Below are 24,048 nucleotides of genomic sequence, written 5' to 3' on the forward strand. Positions count from 1 at the left end.
GCACCCTTAAAGAAAAGGCGCGCTGAGGCTTACAAAGTCTCCATTATTTATAGGACAAGTCCCTCCTCTCCTTGGCTCCAACAAGCCATGAGGTTCACATTCTTAAAAACATCATTACTTTTATCACAAAGTCTGCAACAAAAGGCTCCAGAGTCTCCAAAGTTTGTTGTTTTTCTCACCCTGTAGTCTTATCAGTCAAAAGCTTTAATCTTGAAACAGATGTCTCAAGTCGCACTCCCATCCTGGAGTCTTATCAGCGAAGGACTCATCCTTCTCTGCTGTGTGAATGGCTTCATTAATCAAGAGCCTGCATGCTTTTACTATAGCTCACAAATTGTCAGCATTCTGCACAATTTAAACTACTCTACTTTTGAGTATATAAAATGGTTGTTAGAAAAGAAACAAAGGTTTTGTCTTTTATTATAGATCAGTCTGTGGTCCAGGCACATCTTAAAGTTTAAACCGAAATTACCTCTTACACTAAGTATGATTCATCTCTCTTAAATCCATGCGGACTCTGTCCAATCCCGTCACTGTTCAGTAAGAAACTTCACTGTACTTCAGTATATTTATTAAATGTATCTGTGTTTATTTTTTAAAATTGATTACTTATAAATGCTGGACACATGCAATATCAATGGATTAGTGACTCTGAATTTGGGTTATAATTTTTTTTTGTTAATTCCTTTTCGTACTGTGTTATGCAGACAGCACCAAGTGATCACTCTGAATTGTGAGTAACTTTGAAAATAATATATTTTAAAAATGACATCCCAAAATGCTGCCTCATTATTGTGCAAGGAGGATTTTGCATTCAATAGTTTGCCGATAAAATTGAACAGATGTTTGCTGCAATTTGGCCAGACTGCAGGTTACAGCAAAGTGGCAACTCTGCTCTCAAATTCTTACTTGACACTGCCCAAGGCGATACTGATGGGACTTCACTTTGCGATTCTTGTTCACCAGCTTTATTTCCAGGTTTAATCGTATAATCATTCTAGAGCTTATAATTTTAGACAACTTCCCCTTTAGGTACATATGTAAATATCATACTGAAATGTTGCACTGAATGGTACCAAATCTGAAATTAATCTCTAATCTGATAGTAACATGTTCTGACCCTTCTACATATGCATTGGCATCAGTCTATGCCAGTTATTTTTCTGAAGCCTGTGATTCCTGATGAAGGGCTTATGCCCGAAACATCAACTCTCCTGCTTCTCGGATGCTGCCTGACTTGCTGTGCTTTTCCAGCATGACACTTTTCGACTCCAATGTCCAGCTTCTTTGGTCATCACTTTCTCCTTTGATCAACAAAAAATATTCTTGGTTTAATCTTCTCAAAGTGCAATAGGAACCAATTCATGAAATTCAGATATCTCACATTTACCTTAACAATGCGAAGGCTAAGACATTACTAAATTATTGTCAGTAATTGAAACCGTGCTGACAAACTTGTGCAGTATCAGTGCCTCACGTTTAGAGTGTTCCCAGATATCGCGCAGCTGCAGTATTTTGATTTGCACTCAGCTATATGTTGTTCTCACTTGTTTCTTTGTGAACGTTTACAAAACTAACCTGGATGAATGAACTTATGATTTCTTTAACCAATGTTGGGAGAAAAAAATGTCAGTATTTCAAGTGCTGATAAAGTAAAATAAACTGATAATCAGTAGAAAGGGTTTAATCCCAATGCTGGCAAATGGGATTAGATTAATTTTTGATATCTGGTCAGCATGGGCAAGTTGGACTGAAGGGTCTGATTTTGTGTTGTACAACTGTGACTTCATTATCTCAATTATTCAAGAAGTTGAATACTTCGAGGAGGAAAAGGAGAATTTATGCAGAGAGTGCACTTGAAACGATGATTGAGGTTTATCAAACTCACATTGTTTCATGACCTTTTCCTCTGGATTCTTCAATGAACAAACTTGTTTTATTATCTGAATAACTATGTATCATGTGATTTGTTTCGCACAAAATATTTCGTTAGGATCTAGCGAACTATTAAGAAGTGTTCATGTTTAAAATTTAGGCAGTGTGATTATTAAGCAAGAAAATGTTGGTGTTTTTCTCCCACTGAATCATTGCTCTATAAAAGGTAACAATCTTTTTCTCTGTTCTGGGCACTGAATATATGGAAGTCAATTCTGAAGGAAAAAATCCTCGTCGGTAATGTTCCCACATATGTGGAGTAATTGCTTCTGGTCACTCTTCAGGTTATAGAGGCTCGGAAAGAAATGAGTTGGCCAAAGTTAGCAAAATCATGTGGATGGACTATGCTCATTGGGGAAACTTGCAGGATCTGTAGAAGGAACACGTGTTTCAGAGTGTATGCAATAAACCTGAACATTGTTTTTTTTTCACAGAACTTGGGACCCGACTGGAGCAGCAATGAAGCTCATATTGTTTTTTTTTTAAATTTCCGAGCTTGCCAAATTATTGTTGGTAAATGCAGGTGACTTTATCAAAGCGCATTTCACACTCCACAGCCAGGAATGTGATCCCAATTCTGTCAGTCCATCCATTCCCATGGATAACAGGTATTTTAGATGTGTGCACTCCATTTAACTATTTGAATTGTATACTTCAGTGGTTACATCCTCTTGGATTCATAATTTCAAATTACTCAGTGATTTTTTTTGTCCCCCTGAATTTGCCAAGCACTGGGCAGTTCTGGAATATTCCAAATATTTACAATAGATGCATTCACACTATTGAAGGCAACCTGGCAGAATTGAATACCATTCAGGTAGTCAACAACAATACATAAGTAACTTTATGAATTGTTTACTGTACACCAACAACGCAAGCCAAATATTAGTGAAACCACAGATTATTTCCATGGATTCCCAAATATAAACAGTATATTCCGGATATGCTCACTATCACCATCTGGGAGCAGTCTCCCAAAGTGCTCCCAGAATTTAGAAAGCACATAAACTGCCCTCCAAAGCTAAATCTGCTGTCACAGGCTTCACTCTTATTGTATACAATGACATTTATTGTCCAGTTCTTTGATGTGACAAATGATTTTACAAACAATTTATAAAATACTTTAAATCCTGAAGAAATGTGATGTCAGCCCTTTGGAGAAGTGAATGGAAAGTGTGATGTTTGCTTGACCTTTGGGTCTCGGTATCAGACTGAACTGAACCTTTAGCAAGATGTGGGATGTTTCCCACACACTTTGTTTAAAAAAGCAAAGATTATGCTCTGAGATTTAAATGTTCAATCAGGTTTAATGCAATCCTTCCAAAAATTGAGTTTGACTTCAGCTGCTTTAAAGAGACATGCTCTTGGCTTTCAATTTTATGACATGTGATCATTCTTTGCTAAAGGTGGCTGTGTGCAACACTGCAGGATGTTGTGCTGAAGTGCCTCATTGGGTGGGTGAGCTTTATTACTGGTGTAACTTAGCTAATTTTGAGATGGAATACTTTTTGGAGTTAAATCTTGTTTTTAAACTGAGACGTGTTTGTGTAACTCAAGTGTGGAAACTATGCTCATGTTTGCTATGAACCTTTCACTTTTGGAGATTAGTATTTTTCCGATCTGTTTGTAAATAAAGTTCAATATAAAAAGCACAGTGCTGGGGAACCGCAGGTCCAGCAGCATCTCGGAGGGGAATAAAGCATTGTAAGCTCCAAGTCTCATGACCATTTGTTCGTTCAGACGAAGAGTCACCAAAATTGAAATGTGACATTATTTTTCTCTTCACCGATGCCCTCAGAACTTCTAAGTTTCTCCAGCACTTTGTTTCTGGAGTTCAGATCTCCAGCACCTGCAGTTTATTGTTTTGTTATCGATCCTATGATTTGACTTGGGGAGCGAGAGGCAGCAACTGTGATCAACTAGAATAAAACTCCCCACCCATGAAAAAAAGACACATAGTTCTTTATACTTTGCAAAACATGACTGTAAATAAGAAATGCAATTAAGCCAAGTGCAAGATGATATACCACCTGCCTTGTCTCAAACCTGCTACTCATCTTTGAGGACTACTCTGTCAGAATTGCGTTTGCTCGCTTCCTTTGAGATCACAGTCCACAAATGGCCCAGTTCCAATTCGTGGGCCGGGCCCAGTTACCACATTGCAGTGGGGTGGGGAGCTTTGTGTCAACCTGAAGTTTTTGTTAATAACAACATTGCAGGTTGAAGTTGACGGTTTTGACGAATATTGCGTCATCAAACTTGGAGGAAATCCTTCCGAATGTATTGATTAACTGGACTGATCCTGTTTACATGCAGCCCTGTTAGTAGTGCTGTCATATTCTCAGTTAATAATCACACAACATCAGGTTATAGTCCAACAGGTTTAATTGAAAGCACACTAGCTTTCGGAGCGCCGCTCCTTCATCAGGTGATTGTGGAGGGCACAATTCTAAGGCACAGAATTTATAGCAAAAATTTAGTGTGATGTAACTGAAATTATCCCATTGAAAAATACCTTGATTGTCTTTTGAGTCTTTCATCTGTTCAAATACCATGGTAGTTTCACTTCTTTCATGTGTAAATCACAAAACCTTTTTTGAAAAGTTGTATTCCTGTCAGTGGCCCATCAAATTACTCATTGTGCAGTGATTAATACAGTCTCAACAAAAGAATGAAACTGGATGGACCACATTACATCTACCAATGCACTGGAAAATACAACAACACAATCAGCCCTCTTGACACTGCAACTTCTGTCTCACTGTGTGCCAACATCAGCAGAACTGTACTCCAGCCCAATCTGAAATCTCATGGCCTGGTATATCCCCCATTCAATTATTAACATCAAGCCAGGGGATCAACCCTGGTTCAATGCAGAGTTCCGCAGGGCATGCCAGGAGCAATACCAGGCATACCTAAAAATGTGGTGCCAACCTGGTGAAGCTACCCAACCTACATGCCAAACTGCACAAGCAACACCAAATAGAACTATGTGATCCAACAACCAATGGATCAGATCTGAGCTCTGCAGTTCTGCCGCAACTAGTCAGGAATGATGATGGGCAATTCAACAACTCACTGCAGGAAGCATCACAGATATCCCCACCCTTACTGATGGAAGGGTCTCACACATCCATGCAACAGACAAGACAACAGCATTTGCAGCAATCTTCTGCCAGCAGTGCCAAGTGGATGAGCCTTCTATATTGGTCCCTGACATCACAGATGTGAATCAACTTGGTTGAAAACTTATTTCAAATCAGATCAAGAAATGGAGAAGTAGTGTAAAGGCTGTCGGCCCTACCAACATTGTGGCAATAATACTGATGGCTGTGCTCCAGAAATTGCTGCCCACCAAAACAAGTCCATCACTAGCACCTACTGACATTGTGGAACATTTCCCAGGGATGTTCAACACAAAAACGCAGGACAGAGCCAACCCAGACAATTTCCCTCCATCAGTTGACACTCGCTCAGCAGTGAAGTGATGGAAGGTGTCATCAACAGTGCTGTAACGCAGCTGCTCAGCAATAACCTTCTGTGACACCCAGTTTGGGTTCTGCCAGGGCCACTCAGTTCCTGATCTTGTCACAGACTCGATTCACAAACTGACAAACAGCTGAATTCCAGAGGAGAGGGGAGGGTATAGCCCAGTCCCACTCCATGACCACTATTTCGACTTCAGTGATCTCACCTGACCTCACCACAGTCTCAGCTCATTTACTGAAACTCTCATTCATTCATTTTGTTAACTCTAGATTTCATTATCTAAACCCACCCCGGCCAGAATCCCACAAGCACCCTCTCTATAGTCTTCAGAATATTGAAAACTCTACCGCCCAAGTGTTCACTTGTACCAGAACATGCTGATCCATCAAAAGGTTCCCATTTATAAGCAACAACAATTTACTTTCACACCCTTGACTTAATTCCTGGCTGTAATCATTCCTATCTTCCTGCACCACACACCCTTTCACATCTCAATAACTCATTTTAGTTTAGACTCCCAATGATATGTTTATTTTTGAGTTCAGCTGTGTGACTGTTTCTATCGATTCCAAGGCAACACGGTCTGGAATTCCCACCCTCTAAGATCTGCTTTCTTCCTTTAAGGCATTCCTGAAAAATTGCTTATTTGGCAATGGTTTTGGTCACTGGACATAATATTCTCGAGCTGTGCCCTTATGTCAAAAGTTCTCATTATTTTTGTGAAATTAAAAACATGTTGATTTGTACAGATATCTTCTACTTTGCACTATCGCTGAGTGAATAATCTGTAATGACTCTTACCCAACCACGTTGTGGGAGTGCCTTCACCATTCAAACTGCAGCTGTACAAGGAAGTCAAACATCATCCTCTCCACAGGCAACAGGGCTTTGGCAATGATCACTGGTATCTGTGGAAGGACAAATACACATGATGTTTCAGGGAGTGCAATATGAATTATAGGGAATGAAAATGGTGCAGAATTTGACTGTCAGAAATGGAGGAAAAATTCACTCACTTTTGGAAAAAAGAATTCTTGACTGTCAACGATATTGTGGAAAAAATAACCTGATAATGGAGCAGCATACGGTCAGGAGTCGGGCAGCAGTGGACAATCCATTTCCAAAAAGGTCTGTGAACGTAGTAGTAAAATCTAAACATGGCAAAAATACATGTGAGACTGAGGAAACTAGATAACGAACAAGTGGACATCAAGGAGCCCAGAGGTGAATCAGAGCAGTGTTCACTTTTATGATCCCACGGCCAGAGATGTCTAGCACAAAAACAGACTCTTCAGTCCAACCCATCTTTGCAAACCAGATATTCTAACCTAAACTATTCCTATTTGCCAGCACTTGACCGACATTCCTCCGAACCCTTCCTATTCAATGCCTTTTAAATGTTACAATTTTGGTTGCTCTTTAGGTTCCTTTTGAAGTTTCCCCTCTCACCCTAAACCTATATCCTCTAGTTCAGGGCTCCACCATCCCAGGGTAAACACCTTGTCTATTTACGCTATCCATTCCCCTCACGATTTTATAAACCTCTTCAACATCACACTCAGCCTATGACACTCCAGGGAAAATGGCCCCAGCCTATTATGCCTCTCCCTGCAACTCAAATCCTCGAACCCTGGCAACATCCTTAAAAAAAATCAATTCTCAAACCTTCCATGTTTCAGTGCCTCTTTCTGATAAGAGGGAGACCAGAATTGCACACAATATTCCAAAAGTGGCCTAACCAATGTCCTGTACAGCTCCTTTACTCAATGCTCTGACCAAGGAAGGGAAGAATCCCAATCAATTTCTTCACTGTTCTATCTACCTGTGACTCTACTTTCAGGGAACTATGAACATGCACTACAAGGTCTCTTTGTTCAGCAAGACTCTCCAAGACCTTACAATTCAGTGTGAGTCCTGCTCTGATTTACTTTGCTAAAATGCAGCACCTCACATTTATCTAAATTAAAACTGATCTGCCACTCCGCAGCCCATTGGCCCATCTGATCAATATCCCATTGTATTCTGAGACAACCTTTATCACTGTCCACAATACCTCCAATTTTGGTGTCATCTGCAAACTTACGAACCGTACCGGCTGTATTCACATCCAAATCATTTAAATGGATGAAGAAACAAATCCAGAAATAAAACGTCCATTTCTCTGGGTTTGAATGTGCTCTGGGTAAATCCTGCCCTATGTCTCTCTACCAGGGAGGGCTGCACATACACACCTCTGAACTTTGCCCCCGACAAAGCTGGCGGCCGCGCACGTGTCCAGTGAATATTTGCCCCAAATAAAGATGGCGGCGATCACACGATTAGGCTATTTTCCCGTTTACTGCAAAAACAGGACTGTAAGTTTCAAATTTGTATTTTCCGATGTGCACCAAATGTATGTAAAACCTCTCAGCCCATACCAACACCATTTCCCTCCCACTTCCTGCTGTTTATTTCTTTCCTTACCAACAGCTCTCCTTCCACACGTCCCGCACATCCGCGGCCACCGTGAGGATAATCACGTGGTATAGTCTAGTCCCGTCCCTCATTCACTCTGATTGGTCGGAGGACCAATTGCCCCGCCAGGTCCTCCAGCCCTGCCCCTGCCTTTCCATTGGTCTTTCGCTGACATCAATCACCGGGGCCCATTGTTGATTGGAGCATGCGCACTGCTTCATGGCTTTTGTTGCTATTTATCAGTTACAAGAGTGAGGCACAAAGTTAAAAATCACACAACTACCTGATGAAGAAGCTGCAAAGCGAGTGCTTCCAAATAAACCTGTTGGACTATAACCTGGTGTTCTGTGAATTTTAATTTTGTCCATCCTAATCCAACACCAGCACCTGAAAGTCAACAACAAAATATAACAACAAAAGAACTAGGAACAGCAGAAGGCTGTCCCGCCCTTTGAACTTGCTCTGCCATTCATTAAGATCATGGACGCAGAACCATTTACCAACGTTCTCACCATATCTCTTAATTAATTAGTTATTTCTTTAAAAAAAAGTTACCTTACCTTGAAAAACGTTGACTGAACTGGCATCAACTACTTGGTAAAAACAATGACTGCAGATGCTGGAAACCAGATTCTGGATCAGTGGTGCTGGAAGAGCACAGCAATTCAGGCAGCATCCGAGGACAGGCAAAATCGACGTTTCGGGCAAAAGCCCTTCATCAGGAATAAAGGCAGAGAGCCTGAAGCATGGAGAGATAAGCTAGAGGAGGGTGGGGGTGGGGAGAGAGTAGCATAGAGTACAATAGGTCAGTGGGGAAGGAGATGAAGGTGATAGGTCAGGGAAGAGAGGGTGGAGTGGATAGGTGGAAAAGGAGCTGGGCAGGTCAGACAAGTCCGGACAAGTCGAGTTGCTGGAGGTTAGAAACTAGGATGAGGTGGGGGAAGGGGAAATGAGGAAACTGTTGAAATCCACATTGATGCCCTGGGGTTGAAGTGTTCCGAGGTGGAAGATGAGGCGTTCTTCCTCCAGGCGTCTGGTGGTGAGGGAGCGGCGGTGGAGGAGGCCCAGGACCTCCATATCCTCGGCAGAGTGGGAGGGGGAGTTGAAATGTTGAGCCACTGGGCGATTTGGTTGATTGATGCGGGTGTCTCTGAGATGTTCCCTAAAGCGCTCTGCTAGGAGGCGCCCAGTCTCCCCAATGTAGAGGAGACCACATCGGGAGCAACGGATACAATAGATGATATTAGTGGATGTGCAGGTAAAACTTTGATGGATGTGGAAGGCTCCTTTAGGGCCTTGGATGGAGGTGAGGGAGGAGGTGTGGGCACAGGTTTTACAGTTCCTGCGGTGGCAGGGGAAAGTGCCAGGATGGGAGGGTGGGTCGTAGCGGGGCGTGGACCTGACCAGGTAGTCACGGAGGGAACGGTCTTTGCGGAAGGCGGAGAGGGGTGGGGAGGGAAATATATCCCTGGTGGTGGGGTCTGTTTGGAGGTGGCGGAAATGTCGGCGGATGATTTGGTTTATGCGAAGGTTGGTAGGGTGGAAGGTGAGCACCAGGGGCGTTCTGTCCTTGTTGCGGTTGGAGGGGTTGGGTCTGAGGGCGGAGGTGCGGGATGTGGATGAGATGCGTTGGAGGGCATCTTTAACCACGTGGGAAGGGAAATTGCGGTCTCTAAAGAAGGAGGCCATCTGGTGTGTTCTATGGTCGAACCGCTCCTCCTGGGAGCAGATACGGCGGAGGCGGAGGAATTGGGAATACGGGATGGCATTTTTGCAAGAGGTAGGGTGGGAAGAGGTGTAATCCAGGTAGCTGTGGGAGTCGGTGGGTTTGTAGAAAATGTCAGTGTCAAGTCGGTCGTCACTGATGGAGATGGAGAGGTCCAGGAAGGGGAGGGAGGTGTCAGAGATGGTCCAGGTAAATTTACGCAACAAGGACAGAACGCCCCTGGTGCTCACCTTCCACCCTACCAACCTTCGCATAAACCAAATCATCCGCCGACATTTCCGCCACCTCCAAACAGACCCCACCACCAGGGATATATTTCCCTCCCCACCCCTCTCCGCCTTCCGCAAAGACCGTTCCCTCCGTGACTACCTGGTCAGGTCCACGCCCCCCTACGACCCACCCTCCCATCCTGGCACTTTCCCCTGCCACCGCAGGAACTGTAAAACCTGTGCCCACACCTCCTCCCTCACCTCCATCCAAGGCCCTAAAGGAGCCTTCCACATCCATCAAAGTTTTACCTGCACATCCACTAATATCATCTATTGTATCCGTTGCTCCCGATGCGGTCTCCTCTTCATTGGGGAGACTGGGCGCCTCCGAGCAGAGCGCTTTAGGGAACATCTCAGAGACACCCGCATCAATCAACCAAATCGCCCAGTGGCTCAACATTTCAACTCCCCCTCCCACTCTGCCGAGGATATGGAGGTCCTGGGCCTCCTCCACCGCCGCTCCCTCACCACCAGACGCCTGGAGGAAGAACGCCTCATCTTCCGCCTCGGAACACTTCAACCCCAGGGCATCAATGTGGATTTCAACAGTTTCCTCATTTCCCCTTCCCCCACCTCATCCTAGTTTCTAACCTCCAGCAACTCGACTTGTCCGGACTTGTCTGACCTGCCCAGCTCCTTTTCCACCTATCCACTCCACCCTCTCTTCCCTGACCTATCACCTTCATCTCCTCCCCCACTGACCTATTGTACTCTATGCTACTCTCTCCCCACCCCCACCCTCCTCTAGCTTATCTCTCCATGTTCAGGCTCTCTGCCTTTATTCCTGATGAAGGGCTTTTGCCCGAAACGTCGATTTTGCCTGTCCTCGGATGCTGCCTGAATTGCTGTGCTCTTCCAGCACCACTGATCTAGCATCAACTACTTCCCTGGGCAATGAATTCCATAGACATCAAGAAGTTCCTTCTCAATTCAGTCCTAAATTTGCTGCCTCTAATCTTGAGGTGATGCCCTTGTTGTCCTGGCTTCATCTGCCAGTGGAAACATTCTCTCTTCTTCTGTTTTATCCATTCCATTCATTGTTTTATATGTTTCCCATTCTTCTGATTTCCAATGAATATAATCCCGATCTACTCAGTCTCTGTTAAACCAACCCCCTCAACTCCGGAATCAACCTAGTTAACCTCTTCCGCACCCCCTCTAGTGCCGATACATCCTTGAGCAAGCAAGGAGACAGAAACGACATGCAGTACTCCAGGTGTGGCCTCACCAGCACCCAATATAGCTGGAATACAACCTCTGCAATGAAGGTCAAAATTCCATTTGCTTTTTGAATTGATTGTTGTTAATGGTGACCAATCTTCATGCAGAAGGTTACTCAGGTGCCCCTGCATAACAAATGTTGCTATTCTTAAAAATTCAAGTAATAATCTCTTTTTTAATGTTACTCCAATCAAACAGTAGGACTTTACATTTATGAACATTCTATTCCAAATGTCAGACCATTGCCCACTCACTCAATGAATTTATGTTCCTCTGCAAAGTTTCACAGTCCTCCACACACTTTGTTCTGCTACTCATCTTAGTGTCATATGCAAACTTTGACACCCTACATGTAGTTGCCAACTCCAAATCATCTGTATCAATTCTAAATAATCACAGTCCCAACCCTGAGGCACACTATTAGTCACTGATTGCCAGCCAGAATAGTACTCATTTATCCCCACACTTTGCTTCCTGTTAGTCAACCAATCTTCTATCCATGCTAATACTCTACTCCTAACGCCATGCACCTTTAAATTATGCAACGGCCTCTTGCACAGCACCTTGTTGAAGGCCTTTTGGAAATCCGGGTACACCGCATCCACTGGGTCCCCGTTGTCCACCTTGCTCGAAATGTCTTCATAGAATTCCAAAAGATTTGTGAAGCATGACCTGACCAACATGAACCCATGCTCTGTCTGTCCAATGGGACAATTTCTATCGAGATTCCCTGCTATTTCTTCCTTGATAATAGACCAAAGCAGCTTTCCCACTACAGAGAATAAGCTAACTTGTGTATAATTCCCCACTTTTGTCCACCTCCTTTTTAAAAACGTGGCATCACTTTTGCTGCTTTCCAATCTGCTGGGACTGCCACAGAGTCCAGTGAATTTTGGAAAATTACTACCAGTGCATTTGTTATTTCTCCTGGCGTCTCCTTTAGTACCCTGGGATGCATTCCATCAGGGTCAGAAGACTTTTCTGTCTTAGCTCAATTACCTCCAACAGTCCAACACTAGCTGTTCCATAATAATGATAGTTTCCAAATCCTCGCCTATCTTTGCTAATTATTGGCAAGATATTCGTTTCCTCCACTGTGATATCCCATAATTAAATGTTTCTACTCATTTTCCAAAGGACCAACATTTACTTTAGCCACTCTTTTCTCATTCAATATAAAATTTTGCTATCTGTCTTTATAGTCTATGCTAGTTTATTTTTCTCATATTCTATCTTACGTTTCTTTATAGCTCTTCTGTGGCTTTCTGTTGACCTTTAAAGTTTTCCCAGTTCTCGTGTCAGGCTGGTTTTGGCCACTTTGCATGCCTTCTCTTTCAATTTGATCGCTTTCCTTAGATACCCATCGCAGAGTATGTCTTTTCTTACAGTCCTTCCTTTTCACTGGAGTATACCCTTGCTGAGCACTTTGTAAAGTGCATTTGAAAATCTTTCACTGCTCATCAACTGTCCCACCAGAAAATCTTTGTTTCCAGTCTACTTTATCCAGGTTCTCCCTCATTCTATTGTAGTTCCCTGTGTTGAAGCACAGGACCCAGGTATTAGATTTTATCTTCACACTCTCCATATGTATTCTAAATTCAACCATACAGTGATCACTTCTTTCAAGAGGATCCCTAACTCTGAGTCATTAATTATTCCTGTCTCATTGCACAGGGCCAGATCCTGGATAGATTGCTCTCTTGTCAGTTCCATTTCGTACTGTTCAAGAAAACTATAATGGATATACTTAATAAACTCAAGGCTACTTTGACTGAGCTGGTTCGACCAATCTACATGTAGATTAAAATCACCCATGGTAATAGCTGTACTATTTTTACAGGCAATAGTTATTTCTTTGTTTATTGCCCATCCCAATGTGATGTTATTATTTGGTGGCCTGCACACGACACATGTCAATGACTTTCTTGTTAGAATTTTGAATGCATCTTTCCTGTTTCTCCTAATGTACGGCAATAACAACAACTCCTTGCATTGTATGGAATCTTTCACAATGGCAAATCTCCTAAGGTGTTTCATGGATGATCAAAACTTTGATTAAAGAGAATAATTTTAAAATACATCTTAAAGGAGGATAGAGAAGGTTAGGGAGGGTATTCCACAGACTTCTGCCCTTGACAGCACCATTCGTGGAGTGATGCAGCTGGAGTGGGATGGAAAGGGAACGTGCAAAGGAAAAATGGAGGAGCACAGGCAGTGCATAAGGTCTTAAGGACAGAGGAGGTTCCAGACTGAGTCTGTCTGTCAGAGAGTATGGCTGCCTCATGGAGTTTGAAGCTCTGCAATGGGTCCATGCATGTCATGTTAGTCGAGCAGAGTATAACGGTGGCTGAGAGAACTTTTGATGAGAACTAGTCTCCTGAGGTAGTGTGGGCTGAGGTTAGAAACAGGAGAGGAGAGGTCACGCTGCTTGGAGTTTTATTTTTATAGGTCTCCGCAGAGTTCCAGGGAGGTGGAAGAGAGGATTAGCAAAATTATTCTGGATAGGAGTGAAAGTTACAGGGTGGTCATTATGGGGTCTTTAACTTCCCCAACATTGACTGGAAATGCTATAACTCAAATACGTCGGATGAACCAGTTTTTGTCCAATGTGTACAGGAGGGTTTCCTGATACAGTATGATGAAGGACCGACAAGAGGGGAGGCCATATTGGATCTGGTCCTTGGTAATGAACCATACTAGGTGTTTGATTTAGTTGTAGGTGAGCACTTTGGAGAGAGTGACCATAATTCAGTTTAGTTTAGTTTAGTGATGGAAAGGAATAAGTACATGCCACAGGTCAAGAGTTATTGATGGGGCAAGGGCAATTATAGTGCTATTAGGAAAGAATTAGATGCACAGAATGGGGTAGCAAAATGCAGGGGATGCAGACAATGGAAATGTGCAGCTGGTTTAAGGAACAGATATTGCGTGTCCTTGATAGGTATGTCCCTGTCAGGCAGGAGGAAGTGATAAGGTAAGGGAACCTTGGTTTACTGCGGAAACTGCATCTCTTGTTACGAAGAAGAAGGAGGCTTAGGTGTTGTTGAGGCAAGCTTGTTCAGATGAGGCGATGGAGAATTACAGATCAGCTAAGAAGGATTTAAAGAGAGAGTTTAAAAGAGCAAAGAGAGGACACGAGCAGTCTTTAACAAATAGAATAAAGGAGAACCCTAAAGCTTTCTATAGGTATGTGAGGAATAAAAACATGATTATGGTAGGAATAGGGCCAATCACAGACAGAATGGGAAGATGAGTGTTGACCCTGTGGAGATCGGAGAGATGGTAAATGAACATTTCTCATCGGTTTTCACTCAGGAAAAGGAGAATATTGTAGAGGAGGACAATGAGGTATGAGATATTAGACTAGAAATTATCAAGGTTAGTTACGAACAGGTGTTATCAATGCTGGAAGGAGTGAAAATAGACAAGTCCCATGGGCTATATGGGATTTATCCGAGGATTCTCTGGGAAGCTAGGGAGAAGGTAGCATAGCCTTTGGCTTGGATATTTGAGTTGTCATTGTCTGCAGATTTGGTACCAGAGGACTGGAAGATTGTAAATGTTGTGCCCTTGTTCAAGAAGAGCAGTAGAGATGACCCAGGTCATGATAGACCAGTGAGCCTTACTTCTGTTGTAGGAAAGGTTTAGGAAAGGATTATGAGAAATAAGATTTATAATCATCTGGCAAACATCGATTTGATTTCAGATAGTCAACTTGGTTTTGTCAAGGGCAGGTCATGTCTCACAAACCTCAGTGAGTCTTTTGAGAAGGTCACCAAGCTTGTAGATGAGGGTAGGGCATTTGACGTGGTATACATGGACAAAAGTAAAGTCTTTAACAAGATTCCTCATGGTAGGCTGTTGCAGAGGCATAGAATGAGGGTGATTACGCAGTTTGGATTAGAAACTTGCTTTCTGAAAGAAGGCAGCGAGTGGTGGTTGATGGAAAATATTCAGCCTGGAGTCCAGTTACTAGTCATGTGCCACCAGGATCTGTTTTGAGACCACTGCAAGTATAGGTGAATGGATTAGGAAATTTGCAGACGACACTAAAGTCAGTGTAGAAGAATGTTACAGGTTGCAAGGGGACTTGGATAAACTGCAAAATTGGGCTGAGGAGTGGCAAATAGAGTTCAATGCAACTAAATGTGAAGTGATGCACTTTGAGAAGAATAACAGGAAGGCTGAATACTGGGTCAATGGAAATATTCTTGGTAGTGTGTGTGCAGAGGGATCTTTGAGTCCATGTACATAGATCCCTGAAAGTTGCCACCCAGGTTGATAGTCCTGTTAAGAAGGAAAACGGTGTGTTAGTGGAGGAATTGAGTTCCGAAGTTGAAATACCATACTGCAACTATCCTAAACGTTGGTGCTGCCATACTTGGAATATTGTGTTCAGTTCTGGTGCCCATATTTCCGGAAGGATCTCAAAACATTGGAAAAGGTGCAGAGGAGATTTACCAGTACGTTGCCTGGTCTGGAGAGAAGGTCTTGTGAGGAAAGGCTGAGAGACTTGAAACTCTTCTCATTGGCAAGAATAAGACTAAAAGGGATTTGATAGAGACATACAAGATGATCAGAGAATAAGAAAGGTAGACAATGGAAGTATTTTTCCAAGGATAATGACGTCTGCGTGGGGGAATGGGGGTGGAACCCTGCTCATGACTCAACATCCATTCCCCCACTCCAGTTACAGGCTCCGCCCCACTCCCAGCTCCACACCCACACCAGATCCCAGCTCCCAGCCCTGCCGAGTTTTCACCATCCCTCCAGACCTTCCCCTCACTGAGGACGAACAATCAGTTCTCAGCAAAGGCCTCACCTTCATCCCCCTCCGTCCACACGTCAATGATTTTAATGCACGCTGTGACGTCGAACACTTCTTCCGCCTCCTCCAAGTTTACTTTCACAATCACGACTCCCACCCACCTTCTGAGGACCCCTTCGCCCACCTCCAACACACTGCATCCACCTGAACAACCCGCGCTGGCCTATTACCTGCCCTCGACCTCTTCATTTCCAACTGCCGCCGGGATATTAACCGCCTCAACCTGTCTACACACCTCCCCCACTCCAACCTCTCACCCTCACAACGCGCAGCCCTCCAATCCCTCTGCTGCAATCCCAACCTCACCATCATGTCAGGAGATAAAGGGGGCGCAGTAGTACTCTGGCGCCAAACACCTCTTCCTACCGCCCCCCCTGACCATGACCCCACCACCACATCACCAAACCATCATCTCCCAGACCATAAAGAACCTCATAACCTCAGGAGATCTCCCACCCACAGCTTCCAACCTCATAGTCCGGGAACCCCGCTCTGCCCGGTTCTACCTCCTTCCCAAGATCCACAAGCCTGACCACCCTGGCCGACCTATTGTCTCAGCATGCTCCTGCCCCACTGAACTCATCTCTACCTACCTCGACATTGTCCTATCCCCCCTAGTCCAGGAACTCCCCACATATATTTGAGACACCACCCACGCCCTCCACCTCCACCAAGACTTCCGTTTCCCCGGCCCCCAACGCCTCATCTTCACCATGGATATCCAATGCCTCTACACCCCGATCCAGCATGACCAGGGCCTCCAAGCCCTCCATTTTTTCCTCTCCCGACGTCCCCAATAGTATCGTTCCACCGACACTCTCATTCATTTGGCCGAACTGGTCCTCACCCTTAACAAGTTCTCCTTCGAATCCTCTCACTTCCTCCAGACCAAAGGGGTAGTCCTGGGAACACGTATGGACCCCAGCTATGCCTGTCTCTTTGTTGGCTACGTAGAACAGTTGATCTTCCGTAATTTCACCGGCACCACTCCCCACTTCTTCCTCCGCTACATTGATGACTGCATTGGCACCACCTCGTGCTCCTGCGAGGAGGTTGAGCAATTCATCAACTTCACCAACACATTCCACCCTGACCTTAAATTTACCTGGACCATCTCTGACACCTCCCTCCCCTTCCTGGACCTCTCCATCTACATTAATGACGACCGACTTGACACTGACATTTTTAACAAACCCACCGACTCCCACAGCTACCTGGATGACACCTCTTCCCACCCTACCTCTTGCAAAAATGCCATCCCGTATTCCCAATTCCTCCGCCTCCGCCGGATCTGCTCCCAGGAGGACCAGTTCCACCACAGAACGCACCAGATGGCCTCCTTCTTTAGAGACCATAATTTCCCTCCCACGTGGTTAAAGATGCCGCCCAACGCATCTCGTCAACATCCCGCACCTCCGCCCTCAGACCCCACGCCTCCAACCGTAACAAGGACAGAATGCCCCTGTTGCTCACCTTCCACCGCACCAACCTTCGCATAAACCAAATCATCCGCCGACATTTCCGCCACCTCCAAACAGACCCCCACCAGAGATATATTTCCCTCCCCAACCCTTTCCGCCTTCCGCAAAGATCGTTCCCTCCGTGACTACCTGGTCAGGTCCACGCCCCCCTACGACCCACCATCCCATCCTGGCACTTTCCCCTGCCACCGCAGGAACTGTAAAACCTGCGCCCACACCTCTTCCCTCACCTCTATCCAAGGCCCTAAAGGAGCCTTCCACATCATCAAAGTTTTACTTGCACATCTTTCCAATATCATTTATTGTATCCGTTGCTCCCGATGTGGTCTCCTCTACATTGGGGAGACTGGGTGCCTCTTAGCAGACCGCTTTAGGGAACATCTCTGGGACACCCACACCAATCAACCACACCGCCTCGTGGCCCAACATTTCAACTCCCCCTCCCACTCTGCCGAGGACATGGAGGTCCTGGGCCTCCTTCACCGCCGCTCCCTCACCACCAGACGCCTGGAGGAAGAACGCCTCATCTTCCGCCTTGGAACACTTCAACCCCAGAGCATCAATGTGGACTTCAACAGCTTCCTCATTTCCCCTTCCCCCATCTCATCCTAGTTTCAAACTTCCAGCTTAGCACTGTCCCCATGACTTGTCCGGACTTGTCCGACCTGCCTAGCTTCTATTCCACCTATCCACTCCACCCTCTCCTCCCTGATCTATCAGCTTCATCTCCTCCCCCACTCACCCATTGTACTCTATGCTACTCTCTCCCCACCCCCGCCTTCCCCTCGCTTATCTCTTCACGCTTCAGGCTCACTGCCTTTATTCCTGATGAAGGGCTTTTGCCCGAAACGTCGATTTCGAAGCTCCTTGGATGCTGCCTGAACTGCTGTGCTCTTCGAGCACCACTAATCCAGAAAGGCATATCAGTCACATGGGCGATTGCCATTACATAGTTTAAAGCTGGTAATTATGAATTTACAAAGCTTGATGAATGCCAATGTCCTCTGATAATGTGTGATGGATTACAGAAACTGAGTATCGTATTGTCCATGATTATGTGTTGACGGGAAGAGATTAAGGCAGAAGGATTCTTCTTTCAGTAAATGGGGGATTCACTTACCTATGCTAATGTGGAGGGGAAGTGAGACAATGGGAGCAGGAGGCAGTTTAACAGGGTTGTGCCCAGGGCTCTCAGTTTTGTCTGGAAAGGGCAAATTGCTCTGTCTGGGGTTATGGTGGAATCCACATGTGTGGCTCCAAGAGGTTCTATTTCGAAGATACGGTCTGCCTCACCCCTACTGAGGTGTTCAGTCTGTATTGGAAGAGTACAGGCCTTGTACTCTTACAATACGGCAAGAAGACCTTTGGCAGGAGAATGTTTAACCCTTGAGTCGCCAATGCATCCTGAAAGAGAAGCAAAGTATGGAATAGGCCCCTCGGTGGTATTTTAACTTCCTCATCCTGACCAGGAATCTGTTGACCACAATTGGATGCAATGATTGACTGTGACCTAACTAGAACTTTGTCAACGGTCAGCATCCTTTCCATGAGTATGTTATCATTCCCTCTATTAATGAAGCCCAGCATCCTGTACGTTTACTCAAAACACTTTACGTTCTCTCTCCTTTAAAGATTTGTACACATTGTCCCGCATTCCTGCTGTCCTGCTCTCTATGTCTGTGCCATTCAATTATATATTGTCTTTATACATTGCTTCTCTCAAAATGCATCAACTTACTGTGTGTTCTAAAGAAGAGACATATTGTACTCAAAATATTCTCTCTCGCTCCACACATTCTCCCCCCTGGAAAGCAGAACAGTACAGCACCGGAATAATCGGCCCATCATGTCTGTGCTGACCATGATGCTATTCCAAACTGATTTCATCTGCCTGGATATGATCCATATCCCTGCCAACCCAGGCCTGCTTATCTGTCTGTCCAAATGCCTATTAAACATTGTGATTGTTTCTGCTTTTACCATCTGTCAGGCAAGTACATTCTAGTCACTGACCACCTCCTGCATAAGAAACTTGTCTGACACAACTCCCTTTTAACTTGCACAGATGTTGTTGAAAATGCTCAGTAGGTCATGCAGCATCTGTGAAGAATAATCAGTTAATGTTTCAGGTCCGGTCCCCCTTCCTCAGAAATGTTAACTAATTTCTCTTCACAGATGCTGCTAGAACTGCTGAGCTTTTTCACAAACTTCTGTTTTTCTGTTTTTCTTTCTGGTTTACACCTGCTGTTCTTTCGGTTTTCATTCCCTTTAAACTTGCCCCCTCTCCCCTTAAATCTATGGCCTGTGGAATTGGTAATTTCCACTTGGAAAAAGATTCAGATTATTCACTCTGTTTGTGCCTCTCGGATCACTCAACAGCCACCTCTCCCAATCCAGGCAACATCCTGTTAAACCCATTTCCAACCTCTCCAAAGCCTCCACATCCTCCTTATGCGGTGATCAAAACGGCTCACAATACCACAAAGATGGCCTAATGACAGTTTTATATTCAGTCCCCTGACAGAAGAAGGCAAGCCTGCCATCCACCTCCTTCACCACATTCAGGGAGCTGTGAACTTGCACCTCTGTATATCAATGCTGCTCAGGGCACTTCCTTTTAGTGTATACATTCCTCTTACAATTTGCCGCCCAAAACGCATCACGTCACACTTGTCTGAATTAAAATCTATCTGCAATTTCTCTGCATAACATTCCAACTGATCGCGTCCTTGATGTTTCCTTTGACAACATTCTTCACGATTCACAACTTCTTCACTTTGTGCCATCTACAAACTTGCTAATTAAATCGTTTACATTTTCAGGCGAATCATTTATATGTGTTACAAACAACAGATGTCCCAGCTCTGACCTTTGTGGAACAGAGGCACTGGTCACAGACCTCCAGCCAGCAACATACCCCTGCACATCTGTTGCGGGGAGAAGTATCAAAGAGGAGCCTTGAGTTCTGTGCTGAGCAGCATGACCAATGTTTATTCAGAGCTCCTTACTAATGCATGATGGAAGAGTTCCCTCTCTGGAATTCTGTGGCTCCCCCAGCCAAGTCCAGCATTTTGATGTGTTTCTTTCATACATTCCACTAATATTTCTCCCCTGACCCGATCTCCTGGGTTCGGGATGTCAGCTCGGATGTTTATGAGCTCCCTTTCCCAGTCTCTGATTCTCTGTCCGTCTTCAACTTCCCCTCTCAGCTCATGCAGTTGCTTTGTCAGTTCTTTCACAAATTGTTTCACCCTATCCTTGCCATTGTACATCTCCTCCCCTCCCATTACCATACCCTCTGGCAGCTGCATAGTCCATCCGGTCACTAATTCAAAGGGGGACTGCTCCGTTCCCTTTGCTGGGGTTGACGTCAGTTTCATTAGGATTGTGGGGAGTACACTAACCCGTCCCTGCCTGTCTCTGTCAGGGCCTTAGTCAGACTAGTTTTCAGTGTCTGCTTCATTCCTTCTACTGTCCCTGAGCTCTGGGGGTGGTATGTGAGATGGGATTTCTGCTCAGTACCAAACAGGCTACAGAGCTGCTTAACTTCGTTTCCTAGAACATGTGTCCCTTGGTCAGAATCGCCAGGGGAATGCTCCCGCCCACTGAGTAAACCTGTTTATTAAGACCCAGCAGGATCTCCTTCCCTGGGATTGGGATGGGGGAGTACGTAAAATCCATCTGTAATTGTTCCCGTGGGCCCCTGGGTCCCTGTGGCTTCCTGCATTTTATCCTGATTGTTTTCCCTGGCTCACACTGTGTACAGACTACACCCCTTCGACAAAACCTTCTTGTTCCAGAACACCCCTGTAGTTGATCATCTGATATTGCATTTTATCCTGCTCAATATGGGCCAGCCCATGATATGTTTTTAATAATGTTTGTCTTATACAGTGGCACTGCTGCATCATCCTATGTCCTATTACTGCCCCACCCTTTTCCCATTCCTGTTTCTCCTGCTGTGGGACTGTTTCTGGAAATGTCTTTAAACTTTCCTTTCTCGCTTCTGTAGCTGCTGCCACTGCATCCTCCTCAAATGTCTGCACTGTTTCAGTAAGTATGCTCATCCATGCTCACCATTTCCCCGTTGGTGTGGGCTTTCTACTTTCCTGTGAGCCCTAATCTTCTTCATTATTGCTGCTTCCGGGGAAAGTTAGCTGCTTCCACGAACTCTCTGACCTGTTCTTCATGCTCTATGTGCCCACAGGCAGGGTGATACACCTTCACCAAGCCCAGTCATGAACGATACCAAAGGCATGCTGACTGTATGCATTTTGCCTCCCTCACCCCTGGTTAATGTCCGCGCTTCTGCCAGGGCTCGTGACGGTTCTCTATTTCTGGATAATTGCTCACAAAATTCCCACAATAATTAAACAATCCTAAAGTTTGCCTGATCCCTTTACAGTGTGCGGGTGGATAGGTTTATAATCATAGTTTTTGTTCCCGCTGGGACTGTCCCCTCTCCCTTCCTGGTTTGATCTCCCCAATATGATGTCCCAGTTCCGTCTCTCCCTACCTTCCCAGTTGCACTCTCTGTGCGTTAACTTTAAGCCTGGCCTGGTTAACCTGATCCAATACTCTGTATAATATCTGGATATGTTTTTTCTCACTGTTTGAGGTGATGAGGTGTTGGTAAGATCAGTGTGACTAAATCCATCAAACACACATCGGTGGGATATACTGGAATATTGCAGGATCCCTGAGGTAATAGTATCCTGGTCGCCTGTTCTCCTCAGTCAGTAAACACCACTTTCATCTGCCATTCAATGTCCACAGGTATGGAGCCAGACTATTTCCAGCTTCTGTCAATCTGTCACTCTCACAATTATTGCCCCCTCATCCCCAGTATTGATGAGATCCCGTTTGTGTGGGGAGTGAGAGGATCCTCGATCTCTACAGGGTCGATAGATAACAACCCACTTTCCTGTTTGAGTTACGCACACCGCTGAGTTCGTCCGAGCAATAACCCACCAGTTTCTTTGATTGTCCCAGTCTCTCTGTAATGTAGCTACTCCGGAGAGGTTGCCTCTCCTTTTCTTTCTGACCCAGTCCTGGCCGGAGCATCCCCATGTTTAAATTCAGATGTTGATGTCAATAGTTGCATAAATAGGAGCAACTCCCAGAAGGTCCCTTCTTGAGTTTCACACCTCCATATCTGAATACATTTTGTCATACTCCCGGTCTACATCCGGGCAGGTTTGCTTCATCCAGCTTCCTAGGTTCCCTCTCCGACTGCTCTCATTTTAGTAATTGAGGGAGTGAGGGGTAAATGCTTATCGGTAACTGACAAAGATGCTCCGGTGTTAGCATCATGCAGTTTTGGCCCTTCAACAGCGCGTCAATGAATATTCATGGGCTATGCATATACTTAGGTGAACACAGGCCACTCACAATATGAACACCTATCTCCCTCTCTGTGCCTACGTTCCTTGTCTATGTGCCCTTTCCTGCTTCCCTTGTGACATTGTGGGTCTGATTACCCTCCCTGTACTGCAGCTATTCCCCTGTGTTTCTGCATTTGCCTCAGCTCTCATGACGCAATTCAGAGTGTGGTTAGAATTATCTCCCACTGGGAGTCCCATGTTTATAATTACAGTTAAATAGGATCCCATGTCATCTTTTAAATACATCAAACCTATTTCATCATCACAGGTTGGAGTTTGGTAAACCCCCGTGGTCCTTACACCTCAGGCTTCCTCTCTGTATAATCCTCGATATTATCCTTGGGCCCCTGAGTCACCAAGGTTATTTTAGCCCATTCAGCCTATCCCGTCTCCAGTGTGTCCCTGCAATATCTGTTAATGCCTGGAGACACTGATCGGCTGTACTCTGGGAGGAACCGGCTTGTACCCCATCCTCTCATTGCAGGGACAGTTTCTGTTGTACACTTCAAGGCATCTTGGCCCGAGGGAGGGTCCATACATCATTTTCGGTGAGACTGTGTACCTCGACTAATTCATCCATATTGTCCCAATAAGGCCCATTATTACCATTTCTCTATCAGGCTAGGTGTTCATTCACCAACATCTGTCGTTCAGCGGGTGAACGGTTCAGGTTTAGTTTCTGTCAATTCCCTTTGTTGCCACCCCCCCCCCCCCCCCCCCACCGTCTGTCCAAGTTTGAGTTTTGATGCCCAGCGATGCTATAGACACGGCCTTCTGGGCCTTACAGGGCGGTGGGTCATCCCACCCATTGCCGTCCCTCTATCCATACGTAGACGCTTTGTCATCTAACCCGTTCCTGCCAGTGTCACCATCCTCACTGCCTTCTGAGGAGAGAGAGAGACTAGGTACCTCCCCCACTGTAACTACCACCTGGCCCTTTGGCTTTCAGGCCTCACGTCTGAGAGCCATCACCTTCACTTGTTCCTGTTTCCCATAATAATGTAACACATCCTGTCATTCCTGGAATAAAACAGAACAAAATGTGAATTTGGTTTGACTTGAAACATTAATAATTTGACATTCACTTCACATATCTATAGAGGTGAAAATATTACTGTGATTATTTAAGTGAATGTAACGTGATCATACAATGAAAATAACTGATAATCAACGACAATGAATGAACTGAATAATATGTGATTATTTGTACCAGTTCTTGCATTGAAAATTCGATTTTATTTTAATGCTTGTCACCCATTAC

General features: G+C 44.9%; 1 long non-coding RNA gene across 1 annotated transcript; it reads right to left on the bottom strand.

Annotated features, from left to right (window-relative positions):
• Nucleotides 1-940: 940 nt before the first annotated feature.
• On the bottom strand, nt 941-7,689 carry LOC148139640 (uncharacterized). The gene is made up of 4 exons (XR_015753676.1): nt 7,656-7,689; nt 6,441-6,575; nt 6,226-6,332; nt 941-1,304 (listed from the first exon to the last, which is right to left on the bottom strand). It is a non-coding gene; the product is annotated as an uncharacterized LOC148139640 (long non-coding RNA).
• Between the last annotated feature and the right edge of the window lie 16,359 nt (nt 7,690-24,048).

This window comes from Chiloscyllium plagiosum, unplaced genomic scaffold (genome assembly GCF_037043375.1).
Source record: "Chiloscyllium plagiosum isolate Xiang-an unplaced genomic scaffold, Cpla_swu_hap1 HiC_scaffold_38, whole genome shotgun sequence".
In the NCBI taxonomy this organism is placed as follows: Eukaryota; Metazoa; Chordata; class Chondrichthyes; order Orectolobiformes; family Hemiscylliidae; genus Chiloscyllium; species Chiloscyllium plagiosum.